Below are 14,739 nucleotides of genomic sequence, written 5' to 3' on the forward strand. Positions count from 1 at the left end.
TTCAAAGAAGAGGTAGTGAAGTTGCATTTAGATTATTAGTTCTTTCCCACAGGGATGAATTGGAGATACCTTTAAGCTCAAAGAGATCAGTGTTCTTTATTTTTGGAGCAGAGATCCTGTCTAATTTGCCATCTCTCAGCTGCAACCAGTATTCACATTCTAGTTAAAAATTCTGTTTCCGTAGCTTCAGGCTGTTTGTGGTGCACTTCTGCCACTCCTGTCATATATTTATATCTTGCAACTAAATGCTATCTCTTACAATGCTATGTCTCCAAGCAATTATAAACAAGACTTAGAAAAGTCTCCCGCCTAGGTAGATTTTAAAAATTCCTGTGTTGTTTGAAAACCAGAGCATTTTGTAATAAGCTGCCACTGATGTCCTGGATTGAAACTTCCCAGGTTTCAGTTTGGTTGCTGCCAGTCTTCTCTCCCTCCTGTAACTCCGGACACACTGGGAGCACTGGGTATTCCCCAGTGCTCAGCAGATGTCCATGCAGATGGTTTTCAATAAGGGCAAAACAACTCCTGATAATTTTTCTTTCATGCTTCTTATACAGAGGAAAACTGGTAAAATAAAACGCAGATTTAAGAGAATAGAATTCAAAGCTCCCACTCTTACTTACAAATATGTAACATACACTGACTTTAACAGAAGGTGCTGTTTTATCTGTCAGTGTTTAGTAATGGTTTTCTTTCTAAATAAGGCTGAATTACTTGTGCAGTTTGCATGTCAAAATTATTTTTAATATGTTTTCATTTTTTAAAATGTAATGGGAAAAACATTTTTATGTTGGTGTCTGGGTTTGTAAACAGTCTTATAAGTTTTACTTTATGGGAAAAGCCACTCAGGGATAACAGTACAGTACAATTTATTACTGTCTGTTCTGTAGAAGAAGAAAAAACAGAACACTTTGAAATATAATGCTGATAGTTTTCTGTTGGACAATGCAGTAAACACACACTTTCCTGAAGCCAGGTGACTAACGGGGAAGAAAAAAAGAAATAATAGTTCCATTTAAAACTTGCATTGGCTTTCTTGGTTTTGAGGTTTTGCCTAATGCATGGTATTTATGGTCTTAGAGCATTGCTAATCTGTTCAGGTAAATGAAGGTAAGGATGCTTTCGTATAGTGAAAATCTTCCCTGCATGTGTTCCTAGTTGTATTTGAGACAGCTAATTCTGTGCAAATTGTTGCTCCTGTGTCAGTATGATAAGAGAGATGTTCAGAAATGAGTTCTAAACCATTCCACACCTGTACCAACAGTTAATGCTGCTAATTTTCACTGGTAGCCTGCCAGTGAGTGAGGAACAGATGCCGCTCTAATTAATAGTCAAAATTAATACCCTTCATGAATGAAAATGATTGAGGGAAGGCAGGATAAGCAAGTTCATTTTCTCTCAGTTTCCAGAAATTTATTTTTCTTCTTCTTATGTCTCCACCCCTGTTTACCTGAAGTGTTCTCTTTAAGAGTCTGGAGAGCAGATGTGTAAAACTTGGAGACGAGATCAGTACCATGTCCTGTAACCAGCAGAAATGAAGTGTGTTTGAAGAACACAGGCTAACATGGTGATTCTTTGTGTTTCTAACCAAAGATTTATATTCATAGTTGATGAAGTAGTGTTTGTGAACTCTTCAGTAAAGGCAAATAAGAAAATCTGAGATAAATTCTTCTTCAATATTGCTTGTTTTGACTTCAAAAGTGTGTAATCTTAATATATAACTTACAATCACTTGGGTTTAGGTTGGGCAGAGGCTTCTGAACTCTTACCTGAAAAATGTGGGCATATTTTAGTAGTTGTTTTCATATCATTTTGTATGCCTTTACTCACCTCTGACACTTGTTAGTGGAGCATTACTACTTTTCTTAGGCTTAAATAATAGCACATCATCTCACTGTTTGTTTCAGTATGCCAAGGAAAATGTGGAAAGATGAAGCACATTGCTGTCATACCATTAAAAGGACATTTTGATTCCAAGGAAGTACAAGCAGTGCATTCCTTTAGAAAAAAAAATACTAGCTTGATTAAAAAAGTTTCCTACAAAGAAACAGCTAATTACATTGATAGCACATTAACAGAATATGCAACTTGAGTAAAGATGCAACAATAAATCAAATAAAGTAATTACATAAATTGAAGCGTCTTTGAAAAGTAGGACAAGTTGTCTGAGTGTGTTGTTTATTTAATACCGATTTAATATCACAAGAGCAAACAGTAAGACAGGTAAAGTACATCAAAATATTAATTATATGGATTCATGCTATAGCTTATAATAAATGCTTACTTGCTGCTTCTCTTCAAGGGAACTGCTGATAGAAGTTAAAGCATAACATCTTGAATTATTCACCAGTATCTGAATTATGATGGGTAGATCTAAGTGATACCCAGAAGAGCTTTGATATTCAAAGAGGACAAAGACAGCACAAAGCCATTTCATCAATTCTCTGTAAGTTGTGGATATGAGATTTGAATCATTCCTTCCTGCATCCATTTTTCAAGCTACAAACTATGGTGCTATAGTTTTGAAAAGAGAAAACAGCTATGCTTTGGTTTGTAAGCTACATCTTTGTTGTGTTCTAAAATAAAACTTAAAAAAACCAAACCCAAACCAAACAAAATTCAAAGAATTTCCAAAATATTTTATAAAGTAAGATCTTTTTTCTTTTTTTTAAAAGGATGACTATAAATGTTGCCATGATTCCCTTAGACAAATCATTATCCAACAGCAACCAGTATCTGATGCTTTCAAGGTGATGATTTCAGTAAAGAGCTATTGGGCCTTTTTATTTTGAATTGGTAAAATTCCATTTAAGCAAGCAGTTGTCTCATAGCCCATCTAACAATTTCTCTGAACCCCTGTGAAAGATGAAGACATATTACACTGCATGCAGGCAGAATTTGGTTATTCCACAGAAGATTTTTTGTCTCAGGCTGTGACTTACTGCCTTACGAAATCTGACAGCTGTTTTGAATCAAATCTTGATAGCATAATTTTTGATGAGATGTAAAATAGAGATTAGAATTTAACCATTATAGTTGGCAAGTAGTATTGGGCACTTGGATGTTGTGGCAGTGCCACAGTGAACAGCACCTCCTGCCCTACTCCCTGGCATGGCTGTCACCCTGGGCTTCAGTTCTTTCTCCCCATTCCCATATGAGACAGCCATTAGCAAAGGCATGTTCCCAGCACCCTTGGATTAATTGCTCTTGGGTCTAGAAGCCAAAGAGCAGAACAGCTTTTCAGGAGTGTAAATTGGTTTTGATAAGAGTCTGTCTTCTAAAAGTAACTTATACTGGGGAGCGCATTAAAACAGCAATAACTTTTGCACTAAGGGTTGTTCAGACACTCTTGGTTTGAACCCACAGGGAGTGCAATTTTGAGAAGTGTGCATTTTTGCAATTAGAATTTTTTAACAATTTCATCCTCAATGTGACCTCCTGTTAAGGTTTCTGTATCTGCACTAACTAAGGATCCTGATCTGTTGCTTGGCATTGGAGATGGTCTTTTTCTAAGGCTTAATCAAGAAACTTATGAAGAATTTTTTTTTTTTTTTTTTGGGGGGGGGGGGGAGGAGAGAGAAGCTATTGCTGCATTTATGTGACTATTTGAGAAGTGAATGCTGATTTTTGAGTGAAATTCCTGAGGAATGTAGCTTTGGCCGAGGAAAGAATAAGAATGGGCAATAGTTTATAATGTATTAATTGTATTCACATCACCAATTTTGAGATTCAGGCTGTGTCCATAGTAATTTATATAGAAAATAGTCACACTCCCATTGTAACTACACATAGTATAAATCAAATTGTGCTTGTGTCCAACAAGACATCTCATCCTCAACTATGTGGGCAGGTGTCTGGAGTCAGATGTCGCAGTGGAATCCCTGCACAGTTGAGGGCAAGTCCAGTGTAGTGCAGGATAGAACTCAAGCGTCTGTCCCTTGGTTTATGATGTCACAAATATAATTTGATTTCTTCTAGTGCTGGCTGTCTTGGTGTACACAGAATGGAAATGAAACAGAGATGGGATTAAGTGTGTAAATTTGAAATTGTTTTGGAAGGCAGTTCTGCAGGAGAACTTGCAAATATATAGGGAAAAATGATAAAGTGCTAGTAATGGGAGTTGTGTGAAGTTGCAGGATAATCATTGCACAAAGTGAGACATGTCATTTACAAAGGTAATATGGGGAGTAGCAAAAGAAATGGAATAATTTAAATATGAAAGGCAATGAAATGGAATGAATCGAAGTATGGCTAACAAAGTGATTTAGTGAGATGTAGTTAAGCTGGATGCAATGTGATTTGAAAAAAAAAGGGGTAGATTTAGTAATAGAATTGTAGACATTGAAAGAAAATACAGAATAAGCAAAGGATTCTAAGTGGAGCTAATGTTTAGAAACAATATTTTCAATGTAAAAACAATTAGACATTTAATCGTAATTTCATTAATTTTAAAAACTGCATCCTACATACATATGCATTCACACTAAAGAAAAAAAGAAAGGAACAAGTTGCCAGGTTGTTGTAATGTAAAATAAACACTGACAGGGAAAAAATAAATGGGCCATGAATTTACAGTGTCTCTGTAAAATAAATGATGGACATTTTACTGTGAACTAAGCAATGTTGGATAAAACAAAAGATGAGTAAAAATGAGAGCTAAAAAATGAAAACAAAGCGTATGTAGATACCACCTAGAATCTGGGGTTTGCTGTATATGATAGGCAGAAAATTTAAAAAGTTTGGAGTTTATGAAAGGGTACTAGCCAGTGCCACTTGTTGGTGACCTAATAGTGGACTAGTTGTGCCACTGGTAGGATGCACTGCTTGAGTAATATGGTTCAAGGTTTCAGATCCTTTCCAGGATTTTAGAATTCACAGCTCACAGGTTAAATATATGCCATAAATTATCTGAAATTTAGGCAAATACTTTAATGGCTTAGAGCAGTGGATTTCTGGCTCAAAAGAATTGACCCTACGAAAATAAAATGTACACCTTGTTTATGTACCCCAGTGTCTGATTAGCAATGCAATGACTGCATACACCATATACCTATAATGTGATAAAAATACATGTACTTCATTACCGATACTAAATATTGGTATTTATATCTTATGTCTTCATGCCATCATTTCCCCTCACTAAATGGGAAGTACTGTTGTTTATTAAAAAAATAAGAAAAAAATTCCTGATTCATCTTCAGATTTAAAAAATACTCAAAATGAGTTCTGCACTGGGGATTTGTATGCTGAGCCTCTCAGACTGCAAGTCTTTATTATGACTGAGCTTTATCCTTGAGCATATAGCTTGCAATTCACTTTGAATACTAAGTGTCAGGCTTAAATGCACTGGTGAGGGATTTGCAGCAGCCAGCAGGTTCCTGTTCCAACCTTAGAAGCCTTTGACCTCTCTCTTCATTGATAAGTGGTCTTATTTCACATGTGTCAGCTTACTGGTGGGAAGCTCCCGATGCTGTGAATGATGGAGAAGCTACCATTACCTGCAGTTTGTGATTCTCATAGTACACTAGGAAAGGTTACAGAGGAAGAAAAAGATCTGCAGAAGTGGTCATTGAGAAATGTGAAGGAAAACGTGTGATGCTTACAAATCTGCTTCTTTTTCTACTTGCATGTAGTACATCTAGAAAAAACTGTAGTTTAAAAATAAAACCAACAAACTCACAACCTTTTTTTGTTTGTTTGTTTACAAATTGCAGATTTTGGATAAATGGCTCTATAGAGATGTATTCTATCTGACTGGGCTATAGTTTGCATCACTTATACTTGTGCTTTTTGGTCCTTTTTCCTCTCATGCAAATCAGAAGGTGAAATCATGCACAGGCAGAAATGTTCTGTAGAGCATGTTGCTCTGTGGGAAAGCCTTCTGCTTTCCCTTGACACAGCTAGACTTCTGACTTGTTTTTCTTCTGATCAGAGATGAGCATTTGAATGACGGTGTGGAATCTGTGTGGACTTTCTCTGTACTATGACTTTACATTTTGCAATAATAATCAATTTACTCAGCTGGAAACAACACTGCCAAATAGTTCTTTTGAGAAGAGACCTAGCCCAAGGTTTGCTTGTTTGATGTAAAGTAAAGGCTAAATGCTTTTTAAAAATCAGTTGCAGTCATTATACCTAGCAGGAATAAATCTACAGACATGAAAGATTCGTATTCCTTTCCTGTTTGTTTCTTTGTCATACTGAGACCTTACTACTTCATAAACAGTAAGAATACTTCTGATAAATTGGTAAAGATACATCATGTGCAAAGACACAGAACTTTTGCCTTCTCCATAGAATTTGGCCTGTGGTGGGTCCCACGAACTGTGTCTGGGGTCCAGCACGGTTTATGTGACATCTGGTGAGAAGATTGGTGCTTTCAAGACCTCATAATCTTACAAAAGCCAATTCATCTGAAGATTGGTAACTGTCAGTGAACCCATCCCACCCCCTCTCCATCCATTGTGTCAAAGGATGCTTGTATTTGCCAGAATTTTTTTGGATATGAAAATGAGGAGTGTCTACCCAAGTCAGGTATCTTTTGTCCACAAGAAACATGCTTCAGTCAGTGGAACATGCTGTACCCTCTAACTATAGTTTTGTTTTTCGGGCATCAGAACTACTGCATGCTACTGCATTGCTCTTGATGTGTTGCATTTTCCTGATTGTGGTAACGGATGCAGCCCACAGTTGGGCTGTTTCTGTATGAATAATCATGTCATGGATCACAAAGCTATAGGGTAAACTGGTTCTGGTTGTTAATTGCAGATGGTATTTATTCATATGTAAACCTCTTCAGGCAATGCCAAAATTTTCATTAAAAAACAAGAAAAGAAGAAAAATGGGCAAATTTGCCATAATTTTCTCTGCATCTGAAATTTCTTTCAAAACTGCTTTGCTACAGGCATAATTCATTTCTTGACCTATGACTGATGAGAGAACAGTTAGTTTAAAAATGCCCTGTTCTGAAAGTACAATGTTCCTGTTGCTTAGTCCTTGTCAGTATTGGGGTGTTTGGTGCTCAGAGCTCACCACTGGAAGTGACAGAGGGACTTCTCTACTGCTGCAGCTGGTAACAGTTAAGCCTTTTTCAAATTACTTGGTTATTTTTGCACTGTCTTTGAATGCCTTGAATTTATGATAAATGACCTTTTAGTCTAGCAGGCATATGAGTGTATGCCTTGGTGAAGCATATAAATAATCTTGCTGATGTTCATGGAATTGCTGTACCTGCACAGGATCTTTGGCAGAACAGTCTCTATTGCAGGAAAGTGAGGAGAAAAGAAAACAATGTTGAAGAGAAGTTCTAAATCTGATATTTGTTAAGTAGTAGGTGGGATGACTATAGTAATAGAGAAGTGTGGTGCCTGGGCCTTTGCCACCTGCCTGCACTGACTGAGGAGCTGATTCTCCCAGAGCTGTGGGAAAAGATGTGTTTGTAGTGAGCTGTCCCTGCACCCAGTTTTGAAAGATTCCTTTTTTTAAGGGACCTTAAAAAGCTGTTCAATAAACTTAAGCTAATAGAACAGTCTATATATAAAGTAGAGGGCTGGTTTGTGTGGTGTGTGGGTTTTGGTGGTTTTGGGTTTCTGTTCATTTTTTGGGATTTTTGGGGGGTTTTTTGAGGGAGATTCTTTTTGGAACTACTTTTGTACTTTTGTAAATATTTTCAAAGAAACCACTTTTCATTACATTTTCAGTGTAGGTAGCTTTTTTTTTCATTAATCTTGAGTAATTTTCAAAGTTTGTTTTTCATTTTTCTGTCATACAGATGTATTTTTTACCTTTGTGTGTTTTATGCCTCAGGAACAGGTAAACACGTGGCTATATTTTTGGTGTAGTAGCCTTATTTTATCAAGAGTGCTTTTAGGTAGTCACATAAATGTAATTCTCATTCTATTCTACTGCACCCATCTCTCTCCATTGTCTGCCCAGACTGGCTGGTAAAAAATGCCAAAGAAACCATTGAAAAGATATTTGAATGTCACTGCCACTATTACAGATTTTTCCCTTTTGAGATGTGAGTTCTGGGAGTCTGCTTTGTGCAGTAATGTCCTGGAGTGAATGAAACAGCTCAATCTGTGGACTTTGGGCAGTTCATTCAGTGCAGGTGAAGGTACACATCCTTTGTCTTAGCATGAAACGAGCAATTACTGGTGTTTGTAACTACAGTAGTACTGCTCTAAGATGAGGAGAGGCTTAGTGTGGCATAGTGCAGTTTGACTTCTTTCAATAGCTTGACAGCACTGAAGATTTTATTCATCGAGTGAGTATGCACAGAATCACAAGAACTGGTGTAAGGCATTTTTGGTGCATAGCACTGTAAAAATATAATTTGAATAAGAGTTTTTTCCCCAAAAACTTTTTAAACCAAATTTGAAATAAAGAAGGAAAAACATCACTAAAAACCACTAAGGTAGTAATGATTCTCTGTTATTAGGCTTGAAAAAGAGGAGAATTACATGAAAAATCACTACTTTTTTGGGTTAAACCCTCTAACATTGTATTTCCTTTTGGAAAATTGCATTAAAAAGAGAAGTGACTTTTATTCCCATGCAGAGGAAGGTTGCCTACAGAGGATGGGCAGTTACCACCTAGCGTGAGTTCTGTGCAATCTGTAGCAAATGCTGATTATATTGTTTGCATTGCCACCATTTAGGCAGTAAGATATTTTGATTATTAACTGGGGCTTTTTTTTTTTTTTTTTTTTTTTTTTTTTTTTTTTGATAGCTTGTGAGAGGCTGAGGTTTTTCCTAAAGGACTATTCAGTATCTTGTAGAAAACTATTTAAGTTTTCATTTCTTTCTTGAGGAAGTATTGGGTTATGAAAAAAAACCCTAAAATATTGTTAGGAATACAATTACTAAAGTACATCACAGTGCCTCCCCTCTTTTACTTTCTCTCCCACAGTGTAGTTGATGTCTTCATGTATTCTTGGGACATTAGTCTTGATAATGGCAATGGAATGCTATGTATTTTTGAAAAGTGGATCTGAAATGAAACAGTAAAGAAGTCAGTAATGAGGTAGTGAGTCTGGGTGAGGCAGATTTCCTACATTACTTTGATTCCATTTGTCCTTTCCCAGTATTTCTTTCAGTTTCATAATGTGCTTACTGTTAATACTAGAGTTCTTATGCTGAAAATATTTAACCATCTGCATGGTGTCAGCCGTGGGAGTAACCCTTTTGAACTCAGTGGCTTACCTTATATTTAAAATGCAAGTATTTATTTAAAAGTTGTGGCAATTTCAATCATCATCTCAGTGTAGTACGCAGATCTACCTTGCAGATGATGCTTTTATCACAAACAAGAGATGAAAATAGAAGGAAAGATAGTTTGAGGATATCACAGTCTCGTTCTATGTCTCAGCCCATACAATGCTGCTGTACTCTACAGACCAGAGGAGGCACAAAGAACTTTCTGTACAAAAACTTAATATTTTAAAAATTGGTATTTTAACAGATCCATGGCATTTTTACTTTTGTAATACAAGGCAGTTATGAGTGTGTTGGACATTACAATCTCCATTGTGCAGATGAGAAACAGCATAGGTTTTAGTTACTATGTTGAAGTTCTTGCCTGTTACTGGTCTTTTGTCATCACATTGCACATAATACTTACTGAGAGGCATAGCCCTAAAGATAGGGAAGTTATACTACAGAACGGCTTGCCAAAGATCCAGGGCGGAGCTAAAATCAGTTCTGGTCCCACCTTTAAAGTATCTCCTCTCATTTACAGATAAAAGCATACAGAATAGAGTGTAAACTAACAGGCATAGCGTGGAATGCTGATATTTGGCCTTGATATTTCAAGCAAGTTCTTATGCCAAGAACTGCTATTCAGTTTCAAAGCCATTTGGACAAATCCTCACTCACATTCACCAAATCTTGGTATTTTTCCTCTGTCACGAATAAAACTTCCTGCATATGAAAGAAAAAAGCTCTCTGTGCTCCTATAATTCCAAATATGATGGATTCCATTTTACTTTTGAGACAAAAATTTACTTAATTTCTACAGATCAAATATAGAAACCTCACAGAAAATTATTTTCACAGGACTTTACAGTGAATATTCCATATTATTTTTCTTTGCAGTGAGCACTGTCTACCTATATACGCATTCTTGGCTGTGCCTTTGATGTGGTTGGTCAAAGTTTCAGTCTTGATATTATATCAAATGTTTTGCTACTCCTTGCATTTCTTCTCTTTCTGATTCTCAGAGTCCAGTCTGTGCTTAGTGCTTCAGATTCTTTTCCTTTAGAAAACTGACCTAGGGCACCTTGTTTCCATCCTGCTCTTGTCACAGAGAGAATGTGCCCTGGCGACACTGGGCTTCCTTTCCGTCACAGCAGCAGCACTCCTAAGAGGAAAAGTGAGTCAATGAGAATCTGAACACAAATCTGTCATAAGCCTGGTAATTATGATTGCATTGACTGCCAGGTTTGAGCACTGTGATAACAAATGTGGATGTTCTACAGCCTGCTTGCTGGATATCTTTATCTAGGATATGCCATCCTAGAGCTGACTGCTTCTGGAGAGAAGAGAGCTGTGTCAAGTCTGTATTCTCCCATATGGGGTGTAGCCGCATGGGGTCTAAACAGGGAGGGCAGAACCAGGTACTGGAAGGAGAGTCTGTCCATTGACAGCCTGAAGTGAGATGGTAAACCAGGCTCATCATCTGCCTGGGGAGTCCAGTCATGAGCAGCAGTTCATTGGGACAGAGAGAAGATGGAAACAAATGACAGTGTGGGTCTAAAGTCCACATAGGAAACTGTACTGAAAGACAGACTGGACAGAAGATGCAGCATAGGCTTAGAGGGTCCAGCCAGACTGCACCAGCCATGTCTGAGTCAGGCCTAGAGGTAACCCCACGGGATAGCTTAGGCCAGGGGCCAGAGCCTGAAGGATACTATTTTTTCCATTGTGATAAGAAACCCTGTTCTGTCAAATACTCATTGGAATCATCACATTCCCCAAAAAATAGCAATAGTAAGGTGATGCTCAAGACATGATTAAATTTAATGGTACGAAAGTGTAGCTGGAAATGCTCAGTAAATGGTTTCAATCTACCTCTTCTAAGGCTAATCAATGCAGTGAGATTCTCTGCATTGAGTATGCTAGAATAAATATCAGACACAGTTTATCATACTCCAGTTGTATTTCTTTTTTTCTCCTTTCCTCTTTTTTTAACTGGATGTTCTAAGGATTTCTTTTAGTGCCTACGAACATCTCCTTTTGACAGACAGTGCAAATTAAAAGATATGGCTAGGCAAAGGAAACTGGAACCCAAATATGCCCCCTGGGTTTTCATTTACAGTTAGAAGCTACAGACACAATTACTGCTGACAGAAATTCAGAAGCCAGTGGCAGAGTGCATGGGGCAGTAGATTCATGCCAGGCAGTAATTGGGAAGATTATTTTTAATCAGAGCATATCCTACAGCCCAAACATTAGAAATCTCTCGTAAGGCTGACAGGAAATTAAACTGAGACCAAACAAAAAAGCCTCAAAATAGAAGTAATATGGTTAGAAGTCTAATGATGGCAAAACTCACTGCTTGTTGTATTTGGCTGTTATCTAAAGGGAATGACTTTTAACTTGCAGGAACAGATATCATTGTTTAATTGCATTTTTAGAACAGAATTAGAATAAAAACTTATCAGATTAGATCAATTTCTACTTAGGTTTTTGATAAAGGTGTGAAGCAGTAGGTGCTAAATCAGGCTTAGTAAATGTGTATATGTGTAAGTAGTAATTTTTCTTACTGCTTTTGGGGGTTTTATTTTTCTCTTTTTTTCTTTTTTCTTTTTTTTTTTGCTTGTGTTTTTTTGTGGTTTTTTTTTGTTTTGGTTTGGTTTTTTTGGTTTTTTTTTTTGGTTTTTTTTGTTTTTTTTTTTTTTTGTTTAATATAATGCTAAAGAGAGCATTATATGCTCTTCTATGGAAAAATAATATAATGTCCAGGGTACTTTTGGAATGCCTGTGTATGGTAACTAGATAATTTATGAAGCCTGAATGGCCTGGGGCTGTCTTCCTCAATGACCCTGCAGAATAACTCCTGCTTATTTGGGCTGCCTGAGCTGCCTGCCCCGAGGGAAGAAGAGACCTGGGTGTTCTCAGTACTTTCTATGCACCTGAAATTTTCACCTGAAAGCATAACTTTTCCATTTCTAAATGCATCTTAAAGCATCATCTTCTTTACCAGACTTTTACATATATGCTTAGCAGGACTTCTAGTTGACTCCCAAGTTTTCCTTGTCTCAAAAAGAAAGACTCGAGCACTGCAGAATGGGGGCTTTGCTTGTGATCTGAAGAAGGGTATTGCTGTTCTTGTATATGCCTGTCACATACAGATGTTGTAATACCAGATGCAAGCAAAATATTGCTGATTGTATATTTATGTTTGATAGGAGTGCAAAGCAAGAACTTACTCCATGATTTGCTAAGATATGTGGCAATTGTGGAGAACAAAATTTAACATTAAAAATGTGTATCTTATTTTTCTCCACAAAGGCTGATTTTGGCTGTGTGGACAGTCTTAATGACATTTCCTGTCAGTACAAAGAATAAGAAGGTATAACATCAAGTCCATACTCAGGTTATCTTGAGGCTTGTAAACAGGATTTTATCAGAATATAGTTTTTATTCCACAAAATTATTAGCATTTTTCAGCTGTATTTCATTCTACTGAGAATTCCTTCATATAATCACATAAATATGACTGAATAATCTTGCTTGTTGTTTAGATACCGCCTGAGTAGCCAGATAAGAACTAAAGGCACACTGCATAATGTATGCAGTTTTTGCTAAGTGGTCTTTCTGAGCCCTGGAATCACTGGGCTGTGCTGTGCAGCAGGAACGGTCTTCAGCACCAGGCTGTGTGCAAGAGCCCTGCAGTGCACTGTGCAAGGAGCTTTCCTGAACTGTCTCCTGCTATGAGGGACAGGAGCACTGCTTTGGGTAAACAGGCATATGGAACAGGCATTCCTTTGGTTGGGCAGAAATCTTGACAAACCTTTGTATAGTTTGTAAATTCTCTGCTCTTCCTTCTGTCCAGCTGTATGGTGTGAAAGTACCATCGGTGGTGGTAAGGAGAGTACAAAGCTGCAGGTGGGGTTCCGCTCTCCTGTTGGCAGGTGCTTTTGGACGGTTTGTTTTGTGGAAATTCTGTTTTCACTTGTCAAATTGCTAAACATTTTAAACAACATCTGCAGTCAGTAGACCATAAAACTTAAACATTTCTATGTGAAGGAAATTACAGAAGGGTCATGCAGTACTGAAAATTAGGCAAAATTAATAATTACTCGTTAGTTAAGTATTATAGCCAAGTTGGTTTAGAGGTACCTATTTCTACAGTTTCTCATGCATTTGCTCTGATTTCTTACAGCAATAATGCAGGAATCCCATACAACAGTATATTCTTGTATTTTCTCAGTGTTGCATATTTTCTTCAAATTCTGCACATCTTATTTCTGTGTGTATTCTGAGTTCCCTCAGTCACTAGAGCCTGCAATTGCAGGATAAATAAGGAAAACTAGCAGTAGCAGTTGGGAGTATAATGTTTCTAAAACTAATGATAGGTAACATTATGCTAACCCGGAAGTCTGCTAGGATTGAGTGGTCAGATAAAAGTTGTTCAGAAAAGGAAAATTAATGTACTGTAACCTCAATGAGGCATTTTAATCAGTACCAAGTCTAAAAAGTGTGAGTTTGCATTGAAGAAATCAGAATGGTTTCAAATTGTGAAACCCAAGTACCCTGATGGAGAAAACCCAAGAGATTAATTTTCAGTTATTCAGTTTTGTTGACTATGAGTAAGTTTCACTGTAGCATTGCAAGATGATCTTAAATCAGATGTCATTTTTGAAAATGTAGTCCAATTACTTAAAAAATACTTCTCAGAGATTTTTCAGGACCTCTCAATACTGTGAATTTATCTGGTGGTGTACTTAGACAAAGCTGAGTACCTCTCGGACAAAGAAACGCTACCGAGAAAGCAGATGTACTAGTTTTAACGTATAGTTTATTCACATATGCAACCTTCTTACATGAGGTGCCTTTTCTGTAGTAGTTTTGCATGTATCTAGTTTACTTTATTTCATAAATAAAGGGAAACTTACGTCTTAGCTCAGAAATTGGTTAATGTTGGGATTTGGTCAGTAAGACAGTTGCAATTACCACTAGGAGCTTCAGCTGTGAAGTTGGATCTTTGATAGACACGCTCCTAGTGATGGTCCCTGCTCTAAGGAGACCAAAGTGCAAAGTACGTTTTCTGTTGCTGATTGTGACTTTTCCCAGTTCTGAAGTTGTAGGGGTTTTTATCCATATGTGTGATGGTTGCAGTATTACCTGACATGCTTACAGATTGTGGACCTTTCTGGTACTGGAGCTTCTTGTTGTTATTTATTTGCCTTCAACTGCATGAGAGAGAGCCACTACTGGTTTTGATTTTTTTTCTTTTTATTTTTATTGAAATTGTGATTTCAATAAAATGAATAATACTTTGTTAAAAAAGTATAAAAGGAATAACTTACTTTGTGAAAAACTACTCCATATATTTACTGTTTGGAATTTCATTGAAGTGAATAAAAACTGTATTAAATTTATGTTCAGAATGTTTTGGTAATACATAGATCTAGTTGTGTATTTTGTTTAATGACCCAAAATATGCCCAGTGTTTCTGTTTTTAAGAGTGTTTGTATCAGAGAGCATAAACTACCACTTGCACATGAAAATGAAA

At 36.9% G+C, this 14,739-nt stretch overlaps 1 protein-coding gene across 2 annotated transcripts in view; it reads left to right on the top strand.

The window, feature by feature from the left end:
• The window catches only part of RBFOX1 (RNA binding fox-1 homolog 1), a gene marked incomplete at both ends in the record, with an annotated part of 1,305,905 nt that overhangs the window by 528,245 nt on the left and 762,921 nt on the right, over positions 1 to 14,739 (top strand). The gene's annotated exons all lie outside the window — the stretch shown is intronic.

The sequence above is a fragment of the Psittacula echo genome, assembly GCF_963264785.1.
Source record: "Psittacula echo genome assembly, chromosome: 5".
NCBI lineage: Eukaryota > Metazoa > Chordata > Aves > Psittaciformes > Psittacidae > Psittacula > Psittacula echo.